Here is a 13,999-nt window from a genome sequence, read left to right as displayed (position 1 = left end):
GCATCGGGTGATATCGCATCGAGTCTGTTAGTCACTTCTGAGATTAAGTGAGCGGCTGTGGAGGCGTTTGGGCCATCACGCCATCTTCTGTGCATTTTTCGCATCCATGATAGCCTGTGTGACCTTTAACATTTTTCAGGAATGCACGAGCAGGTGCGTCGCAAACCATTGATGACAGTTGTAAAGTTAACCTCACTCCTTCAAATTCAAATCCATTGGCCAATTCATTTACTTCAGCGATGAAGTCTTCAAGATACTCAGTTAGCGAGGTAGGTTTACATGTACCACAAAATAAGCCTATTGTCACTGGTTCCTCTTGTCTGATATTTTGCAGTGTTGCTAGAATGGGCCAGAACTGTGTTGCTGAACTCTTGAAGAGGGGCAAACCATCAATGTTGACCTGAAGCTCCAGCGTGTCAATGCTGCTCAGAATGTCGATGTTCTGGTGTAGCGCCTCTGTAATGGATTTCAGCAATACGAAATGGTAATATTGGCCACCAGCCTTGTCTTGTGTTTCAGGGTTCAAACGCATTGTTCCCAGCAATGTCCTTGAGTCTTTTGGCAGATTTAAACTATGCTGACGCAGTATATCTAATAATGAATTCAATGCAACGTGTGTGATTTTTTTTTTTTGTTCAGTTGCCCAAGTTGCCAAATCGTCTTCCAGGGAAGTTGGATCAGATTCGGACTCCGTGTCTGATTCACTGTCGTCAAGAACACTTGCCATATTGACACCTTCATTCTCATCAACATGAGAGACAGTCCATACATGTGTCTTCATCCTCAGTTTGACACTGACAGGTATTGCCACTGTGCATGCAGCCCAACTCCTCTCCCCAAGCTGTAGTTTGTATTGTCTGCAGTTGTTGATCCACCTTGTCCTTTGCTCTTCTTCTCAGTGTCCAATAGGATGGTTCATTGCAAGCCATAGTTTTAAGACCTTAACAGAAAAAAAACCTTTTTTCTTGTTTGTTGACTGGCCTACCAAGACTAGACTAACTAAACTGCATTAACACAACTGATGTACATACACTTCAAAACATCCTCTCTTGCACTCAAAGGATGAAGACTTCAGATTCAAAAGTCTCTAAGCTCCGGCTGAAATTTTCTGAATGTGAGTTTCTTTAGCAGGCTCCTATGTTTTTAATGGAGATGAACAGGACCTTTACCTTTCCATTAAAGTGAAATTACTGAACCTAAGAAATGTATAATAAAAATGCTCTTTTCATAAGAAATTGTCAGTCGGCCCTTAGAGGCTTTTGCATATTAAGTCTACACAGGCACAAAAGTTTAAGACTGGTAAGAAAGACATGTATATAGCTTTTGAAATACGTATCTTATGCAAAAAAAAAAAAAAAAAAAGTTATTTTTTACACTTTAAAATAATTGTATGTAAATATCTAAAAATGTTATTTATTCCAGTGATGATGGTGATAATCCTTTGATAATAGAAAATGTTACTTGGGCATTTAATCAAATTAGAATGATTTCCAAAGAATCTTGTGACACTGGAGTATATGCTAAACATTCAGCTTTGCCTCCCAGGAATAAATAGCATTTTAAAAGTAAAAGTTATTTTAATTTGTTATACAATTTGACGTTTTACTGAATTTTTTTATTAAATAAATTGAGTATTTAGTTAGTTTATATTGTGGAGTATAAATAAGACAAACACATGTTCTTGTTATAGCAAGATATTTTCTTCTTGTTGTCTAAATGCATTTATGTATTTTATATTCTTCAATCGAATCTTCAGATGAGAGTATTGAATTAGTCTCTCGCGAGAAGTGAATTCCGATTCTCTTGTTTCAGGGCATGCGATTGGCTGTTCGATGCTGATGTCACTTTTGTGTGTGTGCGTGTGCGCGCGCCTCCGGGCTCCGGATCAGGAGGAGAGGAGTTCGAGACGAGTCGACGGAGAGCGTTGAATGTGTGTCATCGTCGTGAAGGTAATCGTGTTTAACACGACATATTAACATGCATGTTAACAAATAGTGTGTCTTGCATAATGACCATCATATATGTTTAGTGCTTGTGTAACTTAATTCGTGCACGCTTGTGTTATCGGGCCTCTCTCTCCCTCGTGCACACATCGTCCCTACATTGGGCCGCTAATGGCGCTTTTCCACTGCATGGTACGGCTCACTTAACACAGTTAATTTGGAGGAGTGAAGGAAAATGAATAAGAGATTTCGGACAGCCGTTGAGTGTGCAAAATTGGACTGATTGTACACTCGATAACGTCCACTAACGTTAAGGTTTCGGAAACCAGTGTTAAGTAGAACAGCGCTTCACATTTGTACGTTAATTCTTCTCATCGTCTAAGGTTAACCAGGGGCCTCCAATTTTGCTCCTGTTGAGCCTTTGTCCTGAAGAATTCAGCTCCAACCCGAATTAAACACCTTAACCCCTTACCTGACAGGGATCACTGGTGATCCCAGATTATTTTAGTTAAAAATATGTTTGAGCTTATATATCTCAATATTAATAACAGTCTGGTTAATTTTGAGTCTTGAACTATAAACTCTCAAGGGTTGGCTTTCTAAATGTATGTGTGTTATGTTTCTATTCAGAATTACTTATGAGCAGTAACCTTTTTATTTTGGGCATTTCATGTATGCAGCACTTGCCAAAATTGGGGGTGATGAGCAAGGGGTTAACAACCTAATCAAGCTTTTATTAGCTTTGTTGAGGCGAGTTGGAGCTAAACTCTACAGGACAGCGGCCTTCCAGGGCCGAGTTTGGACGCCCAGGTCTAAACCAATCAGAACAGCTTTTTTTTTCCGCTCCATGTGTCGTCACTCACAGCTGTTTTGTGAGGAAAGAAAAAAAAAACGCACCCTAATCTTTTCCGGTATTTGTTTTTAGTGTTTGTATTTGTGGTTTATTGTGTCTGTGTGTTATATTAATGTATAATAATTCTTTATAATAAACTTCAACATATCAAAAGGCTGCTTAATTCATACTTACCAACAATTTGACGAACTGACGACGAACTACAAACAAACTAAAGCCGGCTTATAATGAATGAATAAAACAACAGAAGTAAAAACACGTATAACGAATGAACAGATACAAAATATATACAGCTAATTACAGGTTATTGATGTGGGAAAATTCATAAAAATGTTGAGGGTACAGTAGGCTGAGTAAATAATAACGGTCATCTGATGCAAATTACAATGGTCGTCGTATATATATAGCCTAAGGTCACGTGACATTCATTCAGTTTATTTTATTTATTTATTTATTTATTTATTTATTTATTCTGAGCTACATAATAAAAATCCAATGTGCTCATGATTAGTGTTTATTAATTTTGCTACATTTTAATGTATTGCTTAGTAGAAAATTAAATTGTTTTATTTTTGTCCTTGCTTATAGATGAGGTTGATAGAAGTTAGCCACTTTTGTTCCAACAGAGGATGAAATGTGTCAAATCACAATGCATATCGTATCTGCACCCAAGTATCGTGATAGTATCGAATCGGGAGTTGTAGTTATTATATTATATCTAGTAGTTATTAATTGTTACTAGCATAACATTTTATTCAACAACCAATCCTGAAAAACATAATTTAATGATATATAATATGATAATTTAATTTATGGAAGAATTAAGCCATGGAAGGTCATGTACTAGTGATTTTACTTTTTGTTTTAATACTGTTTGTTTACAGTGTATTTTATTCTGCTTACCTGACTCAGTCCTGATTGGCTGTGGCACCTCCATCGGCAACTGATCTTTGTATGGAGCCACCGTGAGAGGCTCATTTTGCTATAGATCTTGTCTCTTCTCCCACAAACTCCACTATCAGGTACTTTATTTTAAAAAAAAATTTTTTGTTGTTGTTGTTGTTGCAGTAATGATGTATTTAATCTACAGATTTTCACAGTCAACAACACCTTGCAGTTCAAAATGCTTCTGCTACGTCATACACTTCGTCAGTTACGCTTTCAAATTTAATACGCAAGGCAGTCTGTCAGAAGATAGTTTTACTTTATAAAGAATTAAAAATTGATATTTTTATTACAAAATCCCATCGATTCACTTCAGAAGGCCTTTATTAACCCCTGGAGCACTTTTATAACGGATGGATGTGCTTCTGTTGGTTTCAGTTGGCCCCCCATTGACTACCATTATAAAGCTTGGAACAACCAGAATAAATTAAAATAACTCTGATTATATTCTGTAACGGTCACTTTTTAAGGACGTAAAGCTTGTTTATGCCCTTAAGAAAAGGAAAATCTGTCAAATAAATTTTTTGTTTTAAAGAAATGTTAATTTAAAAGCAGCGCTCATTAATCAGTGTATTATGTTACCATTAAAGATGTGCATCAACCGTGGCCGAATCCACTGTTAAAGTTGACGATCATCCATTTATACTCACGTGTAACAACACAGAATAATTGTCATTTGACCATTGGGTGCGGATACTTAAATCAGAGAAAGTTATTGGAGCGAGTGGATGATTTGTTTTTGGATTCGGGTGACGTTGGAGCTCATCCGTGCATCTCTAAAGCATTCAGACTCTGACAGGCGTTAACAGCTCGCGGTGAAAACGGCTAACATCGTTTATCAAGTTAGTGGCATTACCTCCTGCATATTCTATTTGTGCGTCTTCTGCAGGTCGAACTTACCAGGTTGTTCATAAAAGCTGAAATGTGCCCAGATGTCGGCTTTTAAAGTAGTTATAGCATCTTTAATTACTCGCGTCTCGCCTCCCTCTGCCATTGGATGCTCCCGCGACAAAGCACGTACGCGACAAATGACATCAGGAAAGCGTCAGTACATTATAATCGGTTATTGTCTATTACTGAACCGATAACGAATCGTCCTCGTCTGCATCACGATGCATCGTAGAAACGATTAATTTCGACACCCCTTTTCATTGGACAGGAATTCTCAAGCAGGGAAAACCAGGAAGGCAAAAACAGGCTCAGCATGGAGATATTTCGTAATGCAATATTTGTTCTTTTACTGATTTGGTGGTGTTCTCTACAAACGCAATATGAAGAAACTGAGCATCATATGATACAATGTCGTCTATACAATATTGTAATTAGGATTTTTTAACTATCGTTACATTATATGGTCACCCTCCTATTCATGCAAATGCTTTTAAACTATTTAACTGCGATAAGACAAAAGAGAACGCTCTGTCTGTGAATGTCAGTATTGTGGGGCTGTAGCTATCAATTATTTTAGTAATCCAGTATTCTACTGATTATTCCATCGATTTAATCGAGTAATCGGATAAATAAAAATTTTAGTAAAAAGTGAACAGCCTTATTAACCACTAGTGTTTCTGTCTCACTCTGGATCTGCCACTGCATCACATTTCTCTCTGCGTGGCGTGGAGTGTCCGTTTTTATGTCGGCTCTCATGTTAACTGGTTAGAGCTTGTGTTAGAGCACAATGCCTGCGTGACACACACACTTCTCGAGCCGCGCCGAAACCGCGTGCTAGAAATAGAACTGCAACCGACGCCTATAAGAGTGTTGGAAGTTTTCAGACAAAATAGAAGGCGCAAATACATATTAATAAATTTTATTTTGATGCTTGATAGTCTCGGTTTTGACAAATGCATATATAATTGTAATTTAAAAAATAGGCCTAATTATAGAACCGTTGGGTGAAGCGGTCATGGCCGTGTTTTATTGTGAATAAAACAGCTATTGATCAATCAGAATCAAGGATTGGAACTAACTTTTATAAATTGCAGGCCAAACCTTGGGTGATGAGGACCTTCCTACACTTTCAACATGTATAAACAAGTTGTAAAGCAGAAGCCAGTTTAATCCAATAATATTAACAAAAGTAAGAAAAAACTGGTATGACTCATAGGTAGGCTCTGTTTTATAATAGCGTTTTGAGTGCTGTCTGGATGAACGAGTAAGCAAAGTCAAGCATCAGGTCAAGGTCACTTTTATTTATATAGCACCTTAAAACAGCATTTCTGCTGACCAAGGTACTTCACAGAAACATAATAAAAACACAATAAAAACAAAAGTCATACAAATTACATAGTAAAAAATTTAACTCACTAAGGCTACATATCCACTAAAGGTGGTTAACCTGTTAAGCTGCAACCCCACTTTTGAAAAATCCCCAGAAATGACATACCCAAACTGAAACAGATACAGTTCATGAACCCTTTGTACTAAAAGCACAAGTATGATCTCATTTGAAAGCTGACACCTGGCAGTTTATTGTAAATGTAGAATTAATTATTGTCATAATGACAAAAATTGTTTTAAATAGCTTTAAAGTTTTGTAAAGTTATTAGAAATTTATTTTTATGAAACATCTTCATGAAAATAAGTTGACAGTTGACACTGTAGCAATCTAGAAATGCACTGCAGCTAAAGCCACATGTCTGACCATATTATATTTAAAATATGAAGATGATAAGTCTAAAACTCTGTATTTAGTTAAATTTTTTTCAAGATAGAAGCACCTAGAGCTAGCTAGCATGTTAGTTTAGCACACCATCAATACATGACAATTTATGAGATTAAAACCATGTTTGTGCTCCAAACTTACTTTAAAAGCAAGTGAAGTGTTTTAAATAATCTTCTGTGATCTAATTTGGCATCAGATAAAAAAATCAGACAGAAAATATACTATTTGATCATATTCTGCACAATGATGTTCTATATAGATTAGCATTACATTATAAATATAATCTATTATTATGAAAATACCTGGCATGGCTTGAAAAACACAGGCAAATCAAATATCATTGCAATCATATTTATTGTCTTCAAAACATCTTTATCTGCATGTTACAGCGCGATCTCTGTAGCTGTGTGTGTATCAGTGACGTCCTGGAATGTCACATGATTATGGCTCTTCTTCATGTTCCATATATGGACTATTATTGTGCATAATAGCGCCCTCAGGCTATTGGTATGAATTGAAAACAGTAAATAAGAGTGCCAAACGCTCATAAAGATTACATCGACGCATTTGGGTATAAATTCAATAAATATTATTCCTGTCAATAGAAATCTGATGTAAACCTATGAGAATCTATCAATATTTCTCCAAATCTGCACATTTTTTAGCTAAAAGCCCGGAAGGACGTTGTTTTGTGTATCGCTGTCATGACGACGGCACGGGAGTTTTTTATGAATGAAAGCGGCTGACGCGCATAATTCATATTAAAGGTATCGACTCATTTTTTAATTTCATAACTCCTGACAGAAATTAAGAAATAACTGTTCCTATAAATTTCTCAGAATACAATAGTGGTCAAATACTGAAACTTGAGTCTTATATCTTTTTAATGATGTATAGTTTGTCAAGGTATAACATTAAATCTGATAGTAAAAAAAAAAAACGCTTCAGTGTACATCGGACCTCATTTTTAAGTCAGCCTGGTTGTTATTCATCAGTGGAGACATTTTTTTTTTAAAATTATCCAGTCCTTATATTTGGATAGTTAGCCGATGCTAGGCTAGCGCGAGTCAATGGTAGATGTTAACCAGCCATTAAAAAACGTTTTACCCACACCACAGTGCACCAAACGCAAAACGCAAATCAATTATAACACTAGACTATCGATGCAAATGTCCGTTGAGAGAATAATGTTAGAAATCAAACTTACCTTTCATCACATTGCATTAGTTATAATTTGTTCCCTGTAATAATAAGCCTCTACAGCAGCAGCGGAGTGATATTGATTACTTAGGCAACCGAGTGAGCCGGTACACACATGTACTACACACACTGTAGTGCGCTTCTGTTCTGTGTTTACTTTTTGCCGCATTACTAACCGGAGCAAAGTAAAATTCCGCAGCTGCTGAGAAACTAGTTCCTTTGGGATCATTGAGATGAAAGGTAAGTTTGATTTCTAACATTCTGACTAAAACATAAGTTTTGCTAAAATATTTATATGAAATGTAGGTTTAATATTCTACTAGGGGTGGGAGATATTGACAAAAATTAATATCTCGATATTTTTTTCCAATATCTCTATATCGATATTCAGACGATATTTTTGCCATCCTTTAGAGAAATGTGTGCAAACTGGCAAAGAAGGTCCAGTTGGTCTTTTGACTTGCTGCATTTGACCTATTATTGTAGGCTATAGAAAAAAAATAAGAAAAATAAAGGAGCTAACTAAACAGAATCTGAGTTAGCCCCTACTTTTTCCACTTACCAAAAAAAAAAAAAAAAACGGAACTAGGCACTTCTTGCAACAGTGATTATTAAATCAAACAACAATATTGATGATGATAAATTCAAAGTAAAACTAATTATTTTCAAAACGCTATAAATCCATCCATTTTTTTCCCCAAAACGCTATAAATCCATCCATTTTTTTCCCCAAAACGCTATAAATCCCCAAAAAAATTTAAAAAATTGATGGTTTGTCTTTTTAAAAAATACTTTTGTCTTTTATTTTTCGTGTTTGCATTTATGAGGAAAAAATAATATTTCGTGACAGTTCTCCATTATGGACGCGAGGGCTCTGAAAGCGGCACTAAAAGACTTTCAAACTTTCACAGAGACCTCAAAACAGAAAGCACAAAGCCTTTCTTTAAAACGAATTTCGTTTTGTATTAATTGTATCTTAATTTTAATATTTTTTTCATTTACCAATTTCCTGGATTTAATACATAAAAAGTAAATATAGGCTGGCAATCACAACGTAAGGTGCTTGAACTAGAGATCATCATGAACTGGACCGTAGCCTACTCGCATCACAGGTCTAAAAAATGTGAAATATATTTACAGAAAGCTGGTTCTAAACAAAACCACCCAAAACAAAATTAAACTATGTAGCCTAAAATAAATGTGAATTTCTCCGGTGCGTTAACTAGCCTACTGCGAAGATCGCGAGTCAATAGCCTATCGTCAACTTCATCTTTGCAGCTGACACAGAAATTAATAAACAATTAAAATGTCTTAATCGTAATCATTACTTTTGCTGGTTCTTTGAGGCAGCTTTTTAGGTTTATGGCGTTTTGGAAAAGAGCTCTTGCACGTACAAACACCGTTTCACCAAGGCACAGCGGCCCTTCAGCACATAAGAACAAAAAGAGAAAAAGCACGGACTTACTAATTACGAAACTTTGATGTGGTTGAACAGCTGAAACAGTCACAAATTCCTCTGCAACTCAAACCTTCTCAGTATGAGTTATGAAGGAAGAGAACAGCATTGCAGTTTTCAGCGCGTCCTCCTCTGATTGCTGTGTTGTGACTGGAAAAGTGCGTGCAGGAGCACATGCGCAAAACGTAGGTTTGTAAAATGTCCTTTTGTAAAATGACATATGATAAAATAAAAATAATTAGTATAATCATTTTACAAAACGGTTTTACGCATGTGCTTCTGCGCGCACTATTTCGAATTTACGTATGAATGTGCGTTTTGACGACACGGGACCATGGACTGGGCCACTCGGAGGTTGCTTCCGGGAATAGTAGCCTACAGTATTAAAAATCGCTACATATAATCATTTAGAAGGTTATAGTGTGCGTTATTTGATTTCTCTTTAACTTTCAGCTCTTTTCATGTTTGGGGGGTCGGATTGTACAAATTATGAAATATTCGATATCCCAATTTTGCATATCGTCCAGACAACAATTTGGATATTTTTGTCTAAACGATATATATCCCACCTCTATATTCTACATGTATTTATGAGCCGTAACTGTTAATGGGGTATACATGTAATTACCACAATTGTTACATGTAATACAATGGCTATGTTCATTTACTTTCAGACGAGTGGATATGTGCAACACCGTGTCCTAACCAGACTATTTCTGCGACGTCACCGCTGGAACAACAGAAAGTATGATGATTTCAGGTATAGTACTGTATATGTGCATTATTTAATGTTAAAAGAGTATGCAAGTTTGAAAATCATTTTGTTTGTCTTTTATAGCCGTACTGAAAGGAACTCACTTGTGAACAAAAAAAAGTGAACAAGAATGTTCAAACTGTTTAACCAGACAATTGTTTCAGTAACTTTTTATGTATTATGTATTTTTAATAATGTTAAAAAAAGGTGTAATATTCATGGATTTGTGTAATTATCCATTTCGTTGAGTGCTTGGAGCTTGCTGAGCGCGCGCTCTTCTGATTAGCTGTGATTTTTACCACTGTGACACATTTTTGTCACTAGAATCTTATCGTGTCTGGTTAGGACACGGTGCTGCTCCTACCAGTTAACATTTGATCTCAGCAATACTGGTAAACGAGCAAAACAAAGTTTTTTTTTAAAATTTTTTTTTAAAGGTGCTCAAAGTGATGTTGGGTGACGTCACTTCTTGTTGACACTGAAAGTTTTGTCAAACAAAACGGAGGCTAGCTCGACCCTCCCTCTTCCTCATCCGCACACTAACCCCCCAAACCCCACCCCCAAATCCTCCTTGTTGGTTATTGGCTGGAACATTTTGTTGGGTTTCGTGGTGTGGGTGAGCCCAGTTTGTTTTTGTTGCTGTTTGTGGAACCTGGGCTGTCTATAGAGACTGCGTTTCTTTACAGTTTTCAGGGGACAGGCAGCTAGCGGATGGTGAGGAGATGCTTGCTGTATGTGACAAATGTTTTGGCCTAAAAAATGTGACATCGCTTAGAGCACCTTTAATTTTTAAATTAAATACTGTGAGAATCATGTTCAATCTGATTTAAATTCCACAGCTGTTTAGTATCTATTAAAGGTGCCATGTGTAAAAATTGAGGTAAAAATATCCCAAAAATGAGCTACACGCATCAAAAGAATGAGAAGAAATAAGGGCGATGATGTCATTAAAAAAATGTCAAGTTATAGTGCTGCAGAGATATCAACCTTAATTAGCATTAGCATTACTAGCCACGGCCCGACAGGTGTCGTAATACCAGTTTCAGCCATGGGAGGCGGTATACGGGCAACATAACCACCAGCCAAACATGCAATACACGAATAACTCGCACGGCTTGTGGGCGTACTTGAACCTGATGTCAATCGTGTGTAAAGTACAGCCCACTACTACATTTCAGTTCAGGGAAGAGAGCGGAAGGATGGCTGAGGCTCTTGGCAAGAGACCCTTACCACCACCCGCTGCAGGGAAAAAACGCGCTCTGAAGCACAAATAAAATCTCAAAAGGCTATCCGCCACACTGGCGGGTGAACGATCATATCAAAATATGACATTTTAAGCGCGCACGCGCTCTTCTGCCTCTAAGAACTAGCAGAGAGAGAGAGAGCTAGCCCCGGCCGCGCGCGCGCACTCACTCACTATATTCAGAGCGGTCAAGTTTCCCCGTACTTTTTGACAAGCGTCCTTGACAGGGCGGCCAGAGCTTCTTTGCAGCTCAAGTCGGCGGCGGTGTATACAGTTTTAGTAACGCTCTATCTGTTGACGGCGCTGAGGAAAAAGCTCCCGCCACTGGAAGAAGCTGTCGCCGCCCTGTGTCCTCCTGCGCACCCATCAAAGCCGTGCAGAACGTCTTCAGCACTCACGGATCGCGCATACTCCGCCGCTGGCCAGGCTGCTTCTGCTTTACACACCCTGGACGCACGAAACGTAACGGAAAACATTGCAAGGTGTAATGAGACCGAATGTTTTTTGGTGACTAATGATAACTTAGCTAGAAGTGGTGGTATTGCTAATGAAAATCAAACTTGATATGCTGCTAAATTAGCTTCAGGCGGGCAGCCACGGAGGTATACTTTCTGGAGGTATACTGCCCCCATCTGGTATGGAATGTGGAGTATAACTTGATTTTTTTTTGCCAGAAATGACACATGGCACCTTTAAGGAGGTTGTTGACAGTATTGTGTTCATGTTTCTACCAATGTTGTTTGTGAGAAATAAGTATTTTAACCCACAGTAACTTTCCTTATAGAATGCTCTAACATCTTTTTCATTTTCTTTTCTCTACCAAACAGCTAAGGAGAAAGTTGATCCTCAGATGCACAGATCTACCTCTAGTCCACCTTCATTCCCACACCCACCTGGCCATCAATGTTTCATTAAATAATAAATATGCAATAAAATAATAAATATGAAGTCCATAGCCAGTGTCTGCCATGCACGATCTGTTCCTTGTTCATTGCAAATGTTTTAGATTGTTCTATTAAAGCTCATTATAATCTTTGAGACCGGTATTATGGTAGCTGCAACACTTCCTAGGGAAGGGATCTTTCGTGTAGGTATTCTGGCAGAACTCGTCCAGCAGGAGTAAGTTGTGGGTCATATCGCTCCAAGATCCTTCAGCACCAGCTCATCAGCAGAAGCTAGACTTTGTGACTATATTCACCTTTATGCTCTCAGCAGTTACTACATTACATTGTGTCCTTAATTTTTTTTAATATATTTAAAGTTGAATCAATTCTCTGGAAAGTAAATGTCATTAAATATTAAATATGTGAGGTACTATGAATCAAATTAACTTTTGCATATTGTTTACTCCTAAGGCTTCTTCCTCATATCTACAAGGGTTTTCTTTACCATTGCCAGCTTTGCCTTGCTCATTTGGAGTTTGAAAGCATCATTATTTGGAACAAAATATGAAAATGGATTGGTGTGTGTTTAACTATTTCCGTGCATGGCATAGTCAAAGAATCACCTGACACAAAGCCCCAGGGGTCATGGAATAAATTAAATTGTTACTCAAATTATCAAGCTTGTTATGCTAAAAAAAAAAGCTAAGTGCCCCTCGTAAATATATGTAGTAAGAAAATTAAAAAATGGTGAAACTGCATTAGCCAACGCAAAATCTCCTCAGTAAAACTCAGTTTTGTTTTCACATGTACTGGTAAGGGAAAAATGCAACAATGTTTTTAATGCTTGTCGAATTGTATGCTGATCAAAGACGAACAATGAGCCATGTATGTATTTATATAATTATATTAAAATATGTATATTCCGTGTTTTGGATGCGAGTGGCACAATGCAAGTCAGACACCCGGCCGCGTCTGATCTGCTCGATCCGCGTGGCAGCATGCAATTTAAAATATTTAAGATTCATCGTATAGACATCGTATAGAGGTAAGGAAGACGGCTCATTAATATTAAAAAACGGTCGTTCGAATGCGATGTTTACCAGACGCTACGATCTTTTAAAGACGTCTCCGTGATGTACGTGTGCTATCTGGGTATATGCATTTATAAATAGACAGAAACATGTTAAAATGTGAACTAGACTGGTAGGCAATCTTTCAGTGCTAAATTTATATACTTCATATATATTTCACTCAGTTTTGATTAGCTTATGACACTGATTATAATGCTAAAATACTTCTTTATGCGTAATGTAGCTTGTTTGCGAATATCTGCTAATGTGATTTAGTGCAAATATGTTTCAGCCTCCGGTAAAATATGTGATATAGCCTACTGTCTACATTATATTTTTATATAAATGCTCGATTTTGGTTAGCCTAAGACACGTTTCAATACTGCCTTATGCACAGCTGTTTGTGAATACAGGTGTAAATGTTTGAAATGTAGTGATGTGTGTCGTTCGCGAACGATCTGTTCATTGCGTGTGTCACTAAATGCGTGCGGATACCCATCAACAGATACTCGCGGTGACGCGGTCTATGGCCCATAAATAGATATTTCCCGTTCTATGGCCCATCAACTATACATTGTTTGTCCATAACCATCACTTGCTCAGCAGTTTACTTTGTATAATGTATGCTAAAAGTTTTATTTTGATGTTGTTTTTTAGGAATGTGAACCTTCAGTTCTCAGTGCGATTGAGAAATCATACCTAGTAAGTGCATAGACGTAATATTTTACAGATGAAATGTAGCCTAATTGTGTTTACATCGTCATAATATAAAAGTAGCCAACCTATTCTTGTGTGAAATGACAAAAAACATCCATTCTGCTTATACAGGAGACACTGCGCAGATGAGGGCAAAAACACAAGATACATGGAGGACAAAGACATTTCCATGTCCTGCACCTGTGACTGCCTACAACAAACACATGGGGGGTGTGGACCTGTCTGATCGGCTGATACAGTACTACACTGCACAACACAAAACCATGAAG

The 13,999-nt window shown here is 37.3% G+C and overlaps 1 long non-coding RNA gene across 1 annotated transcript; it reads left to right on the top strand.

Moving 5' to 3' along the window:
• Nucleotides 1–207: 207 nt before the first annotated feature.
• LOC307170436 lies at nucleotides 208–13,182 on the top strand. The gene is made up of 7 exons (XR_013823387.1): nucleotides 208–269; nucleotides 344–484; nucleotides 640–801; nucleotides 1,813–1,949; nucleotides 3,681–3,818; nucleotides 9,737–9,822; nucleotides 11,887–13,182. It is a non-coding gene; the product is annotated as an uncharacterized lncRNA (long non-coding RNA).
• The last annotated feature ends 817 nt before the right edge of the window (nucleotides 13,183–13,999 follow it).

The sequence above is a fragment of the Squalius cephalus genome (genome assembly GCF_949319135.1).
Source record: "Squalius cephalus genome assembly, chromosome: 13".
NCBI lineage: Eukaryota > Metazoa > Chordata > Actinopteri > Cypriniformes > Leuciscidae > Squalius > Squalius cephalus.
Note: the sequence above shows the minus strand (reverse complement) of the source record. Positions and strands in the feature narration are given on the sequence as shown.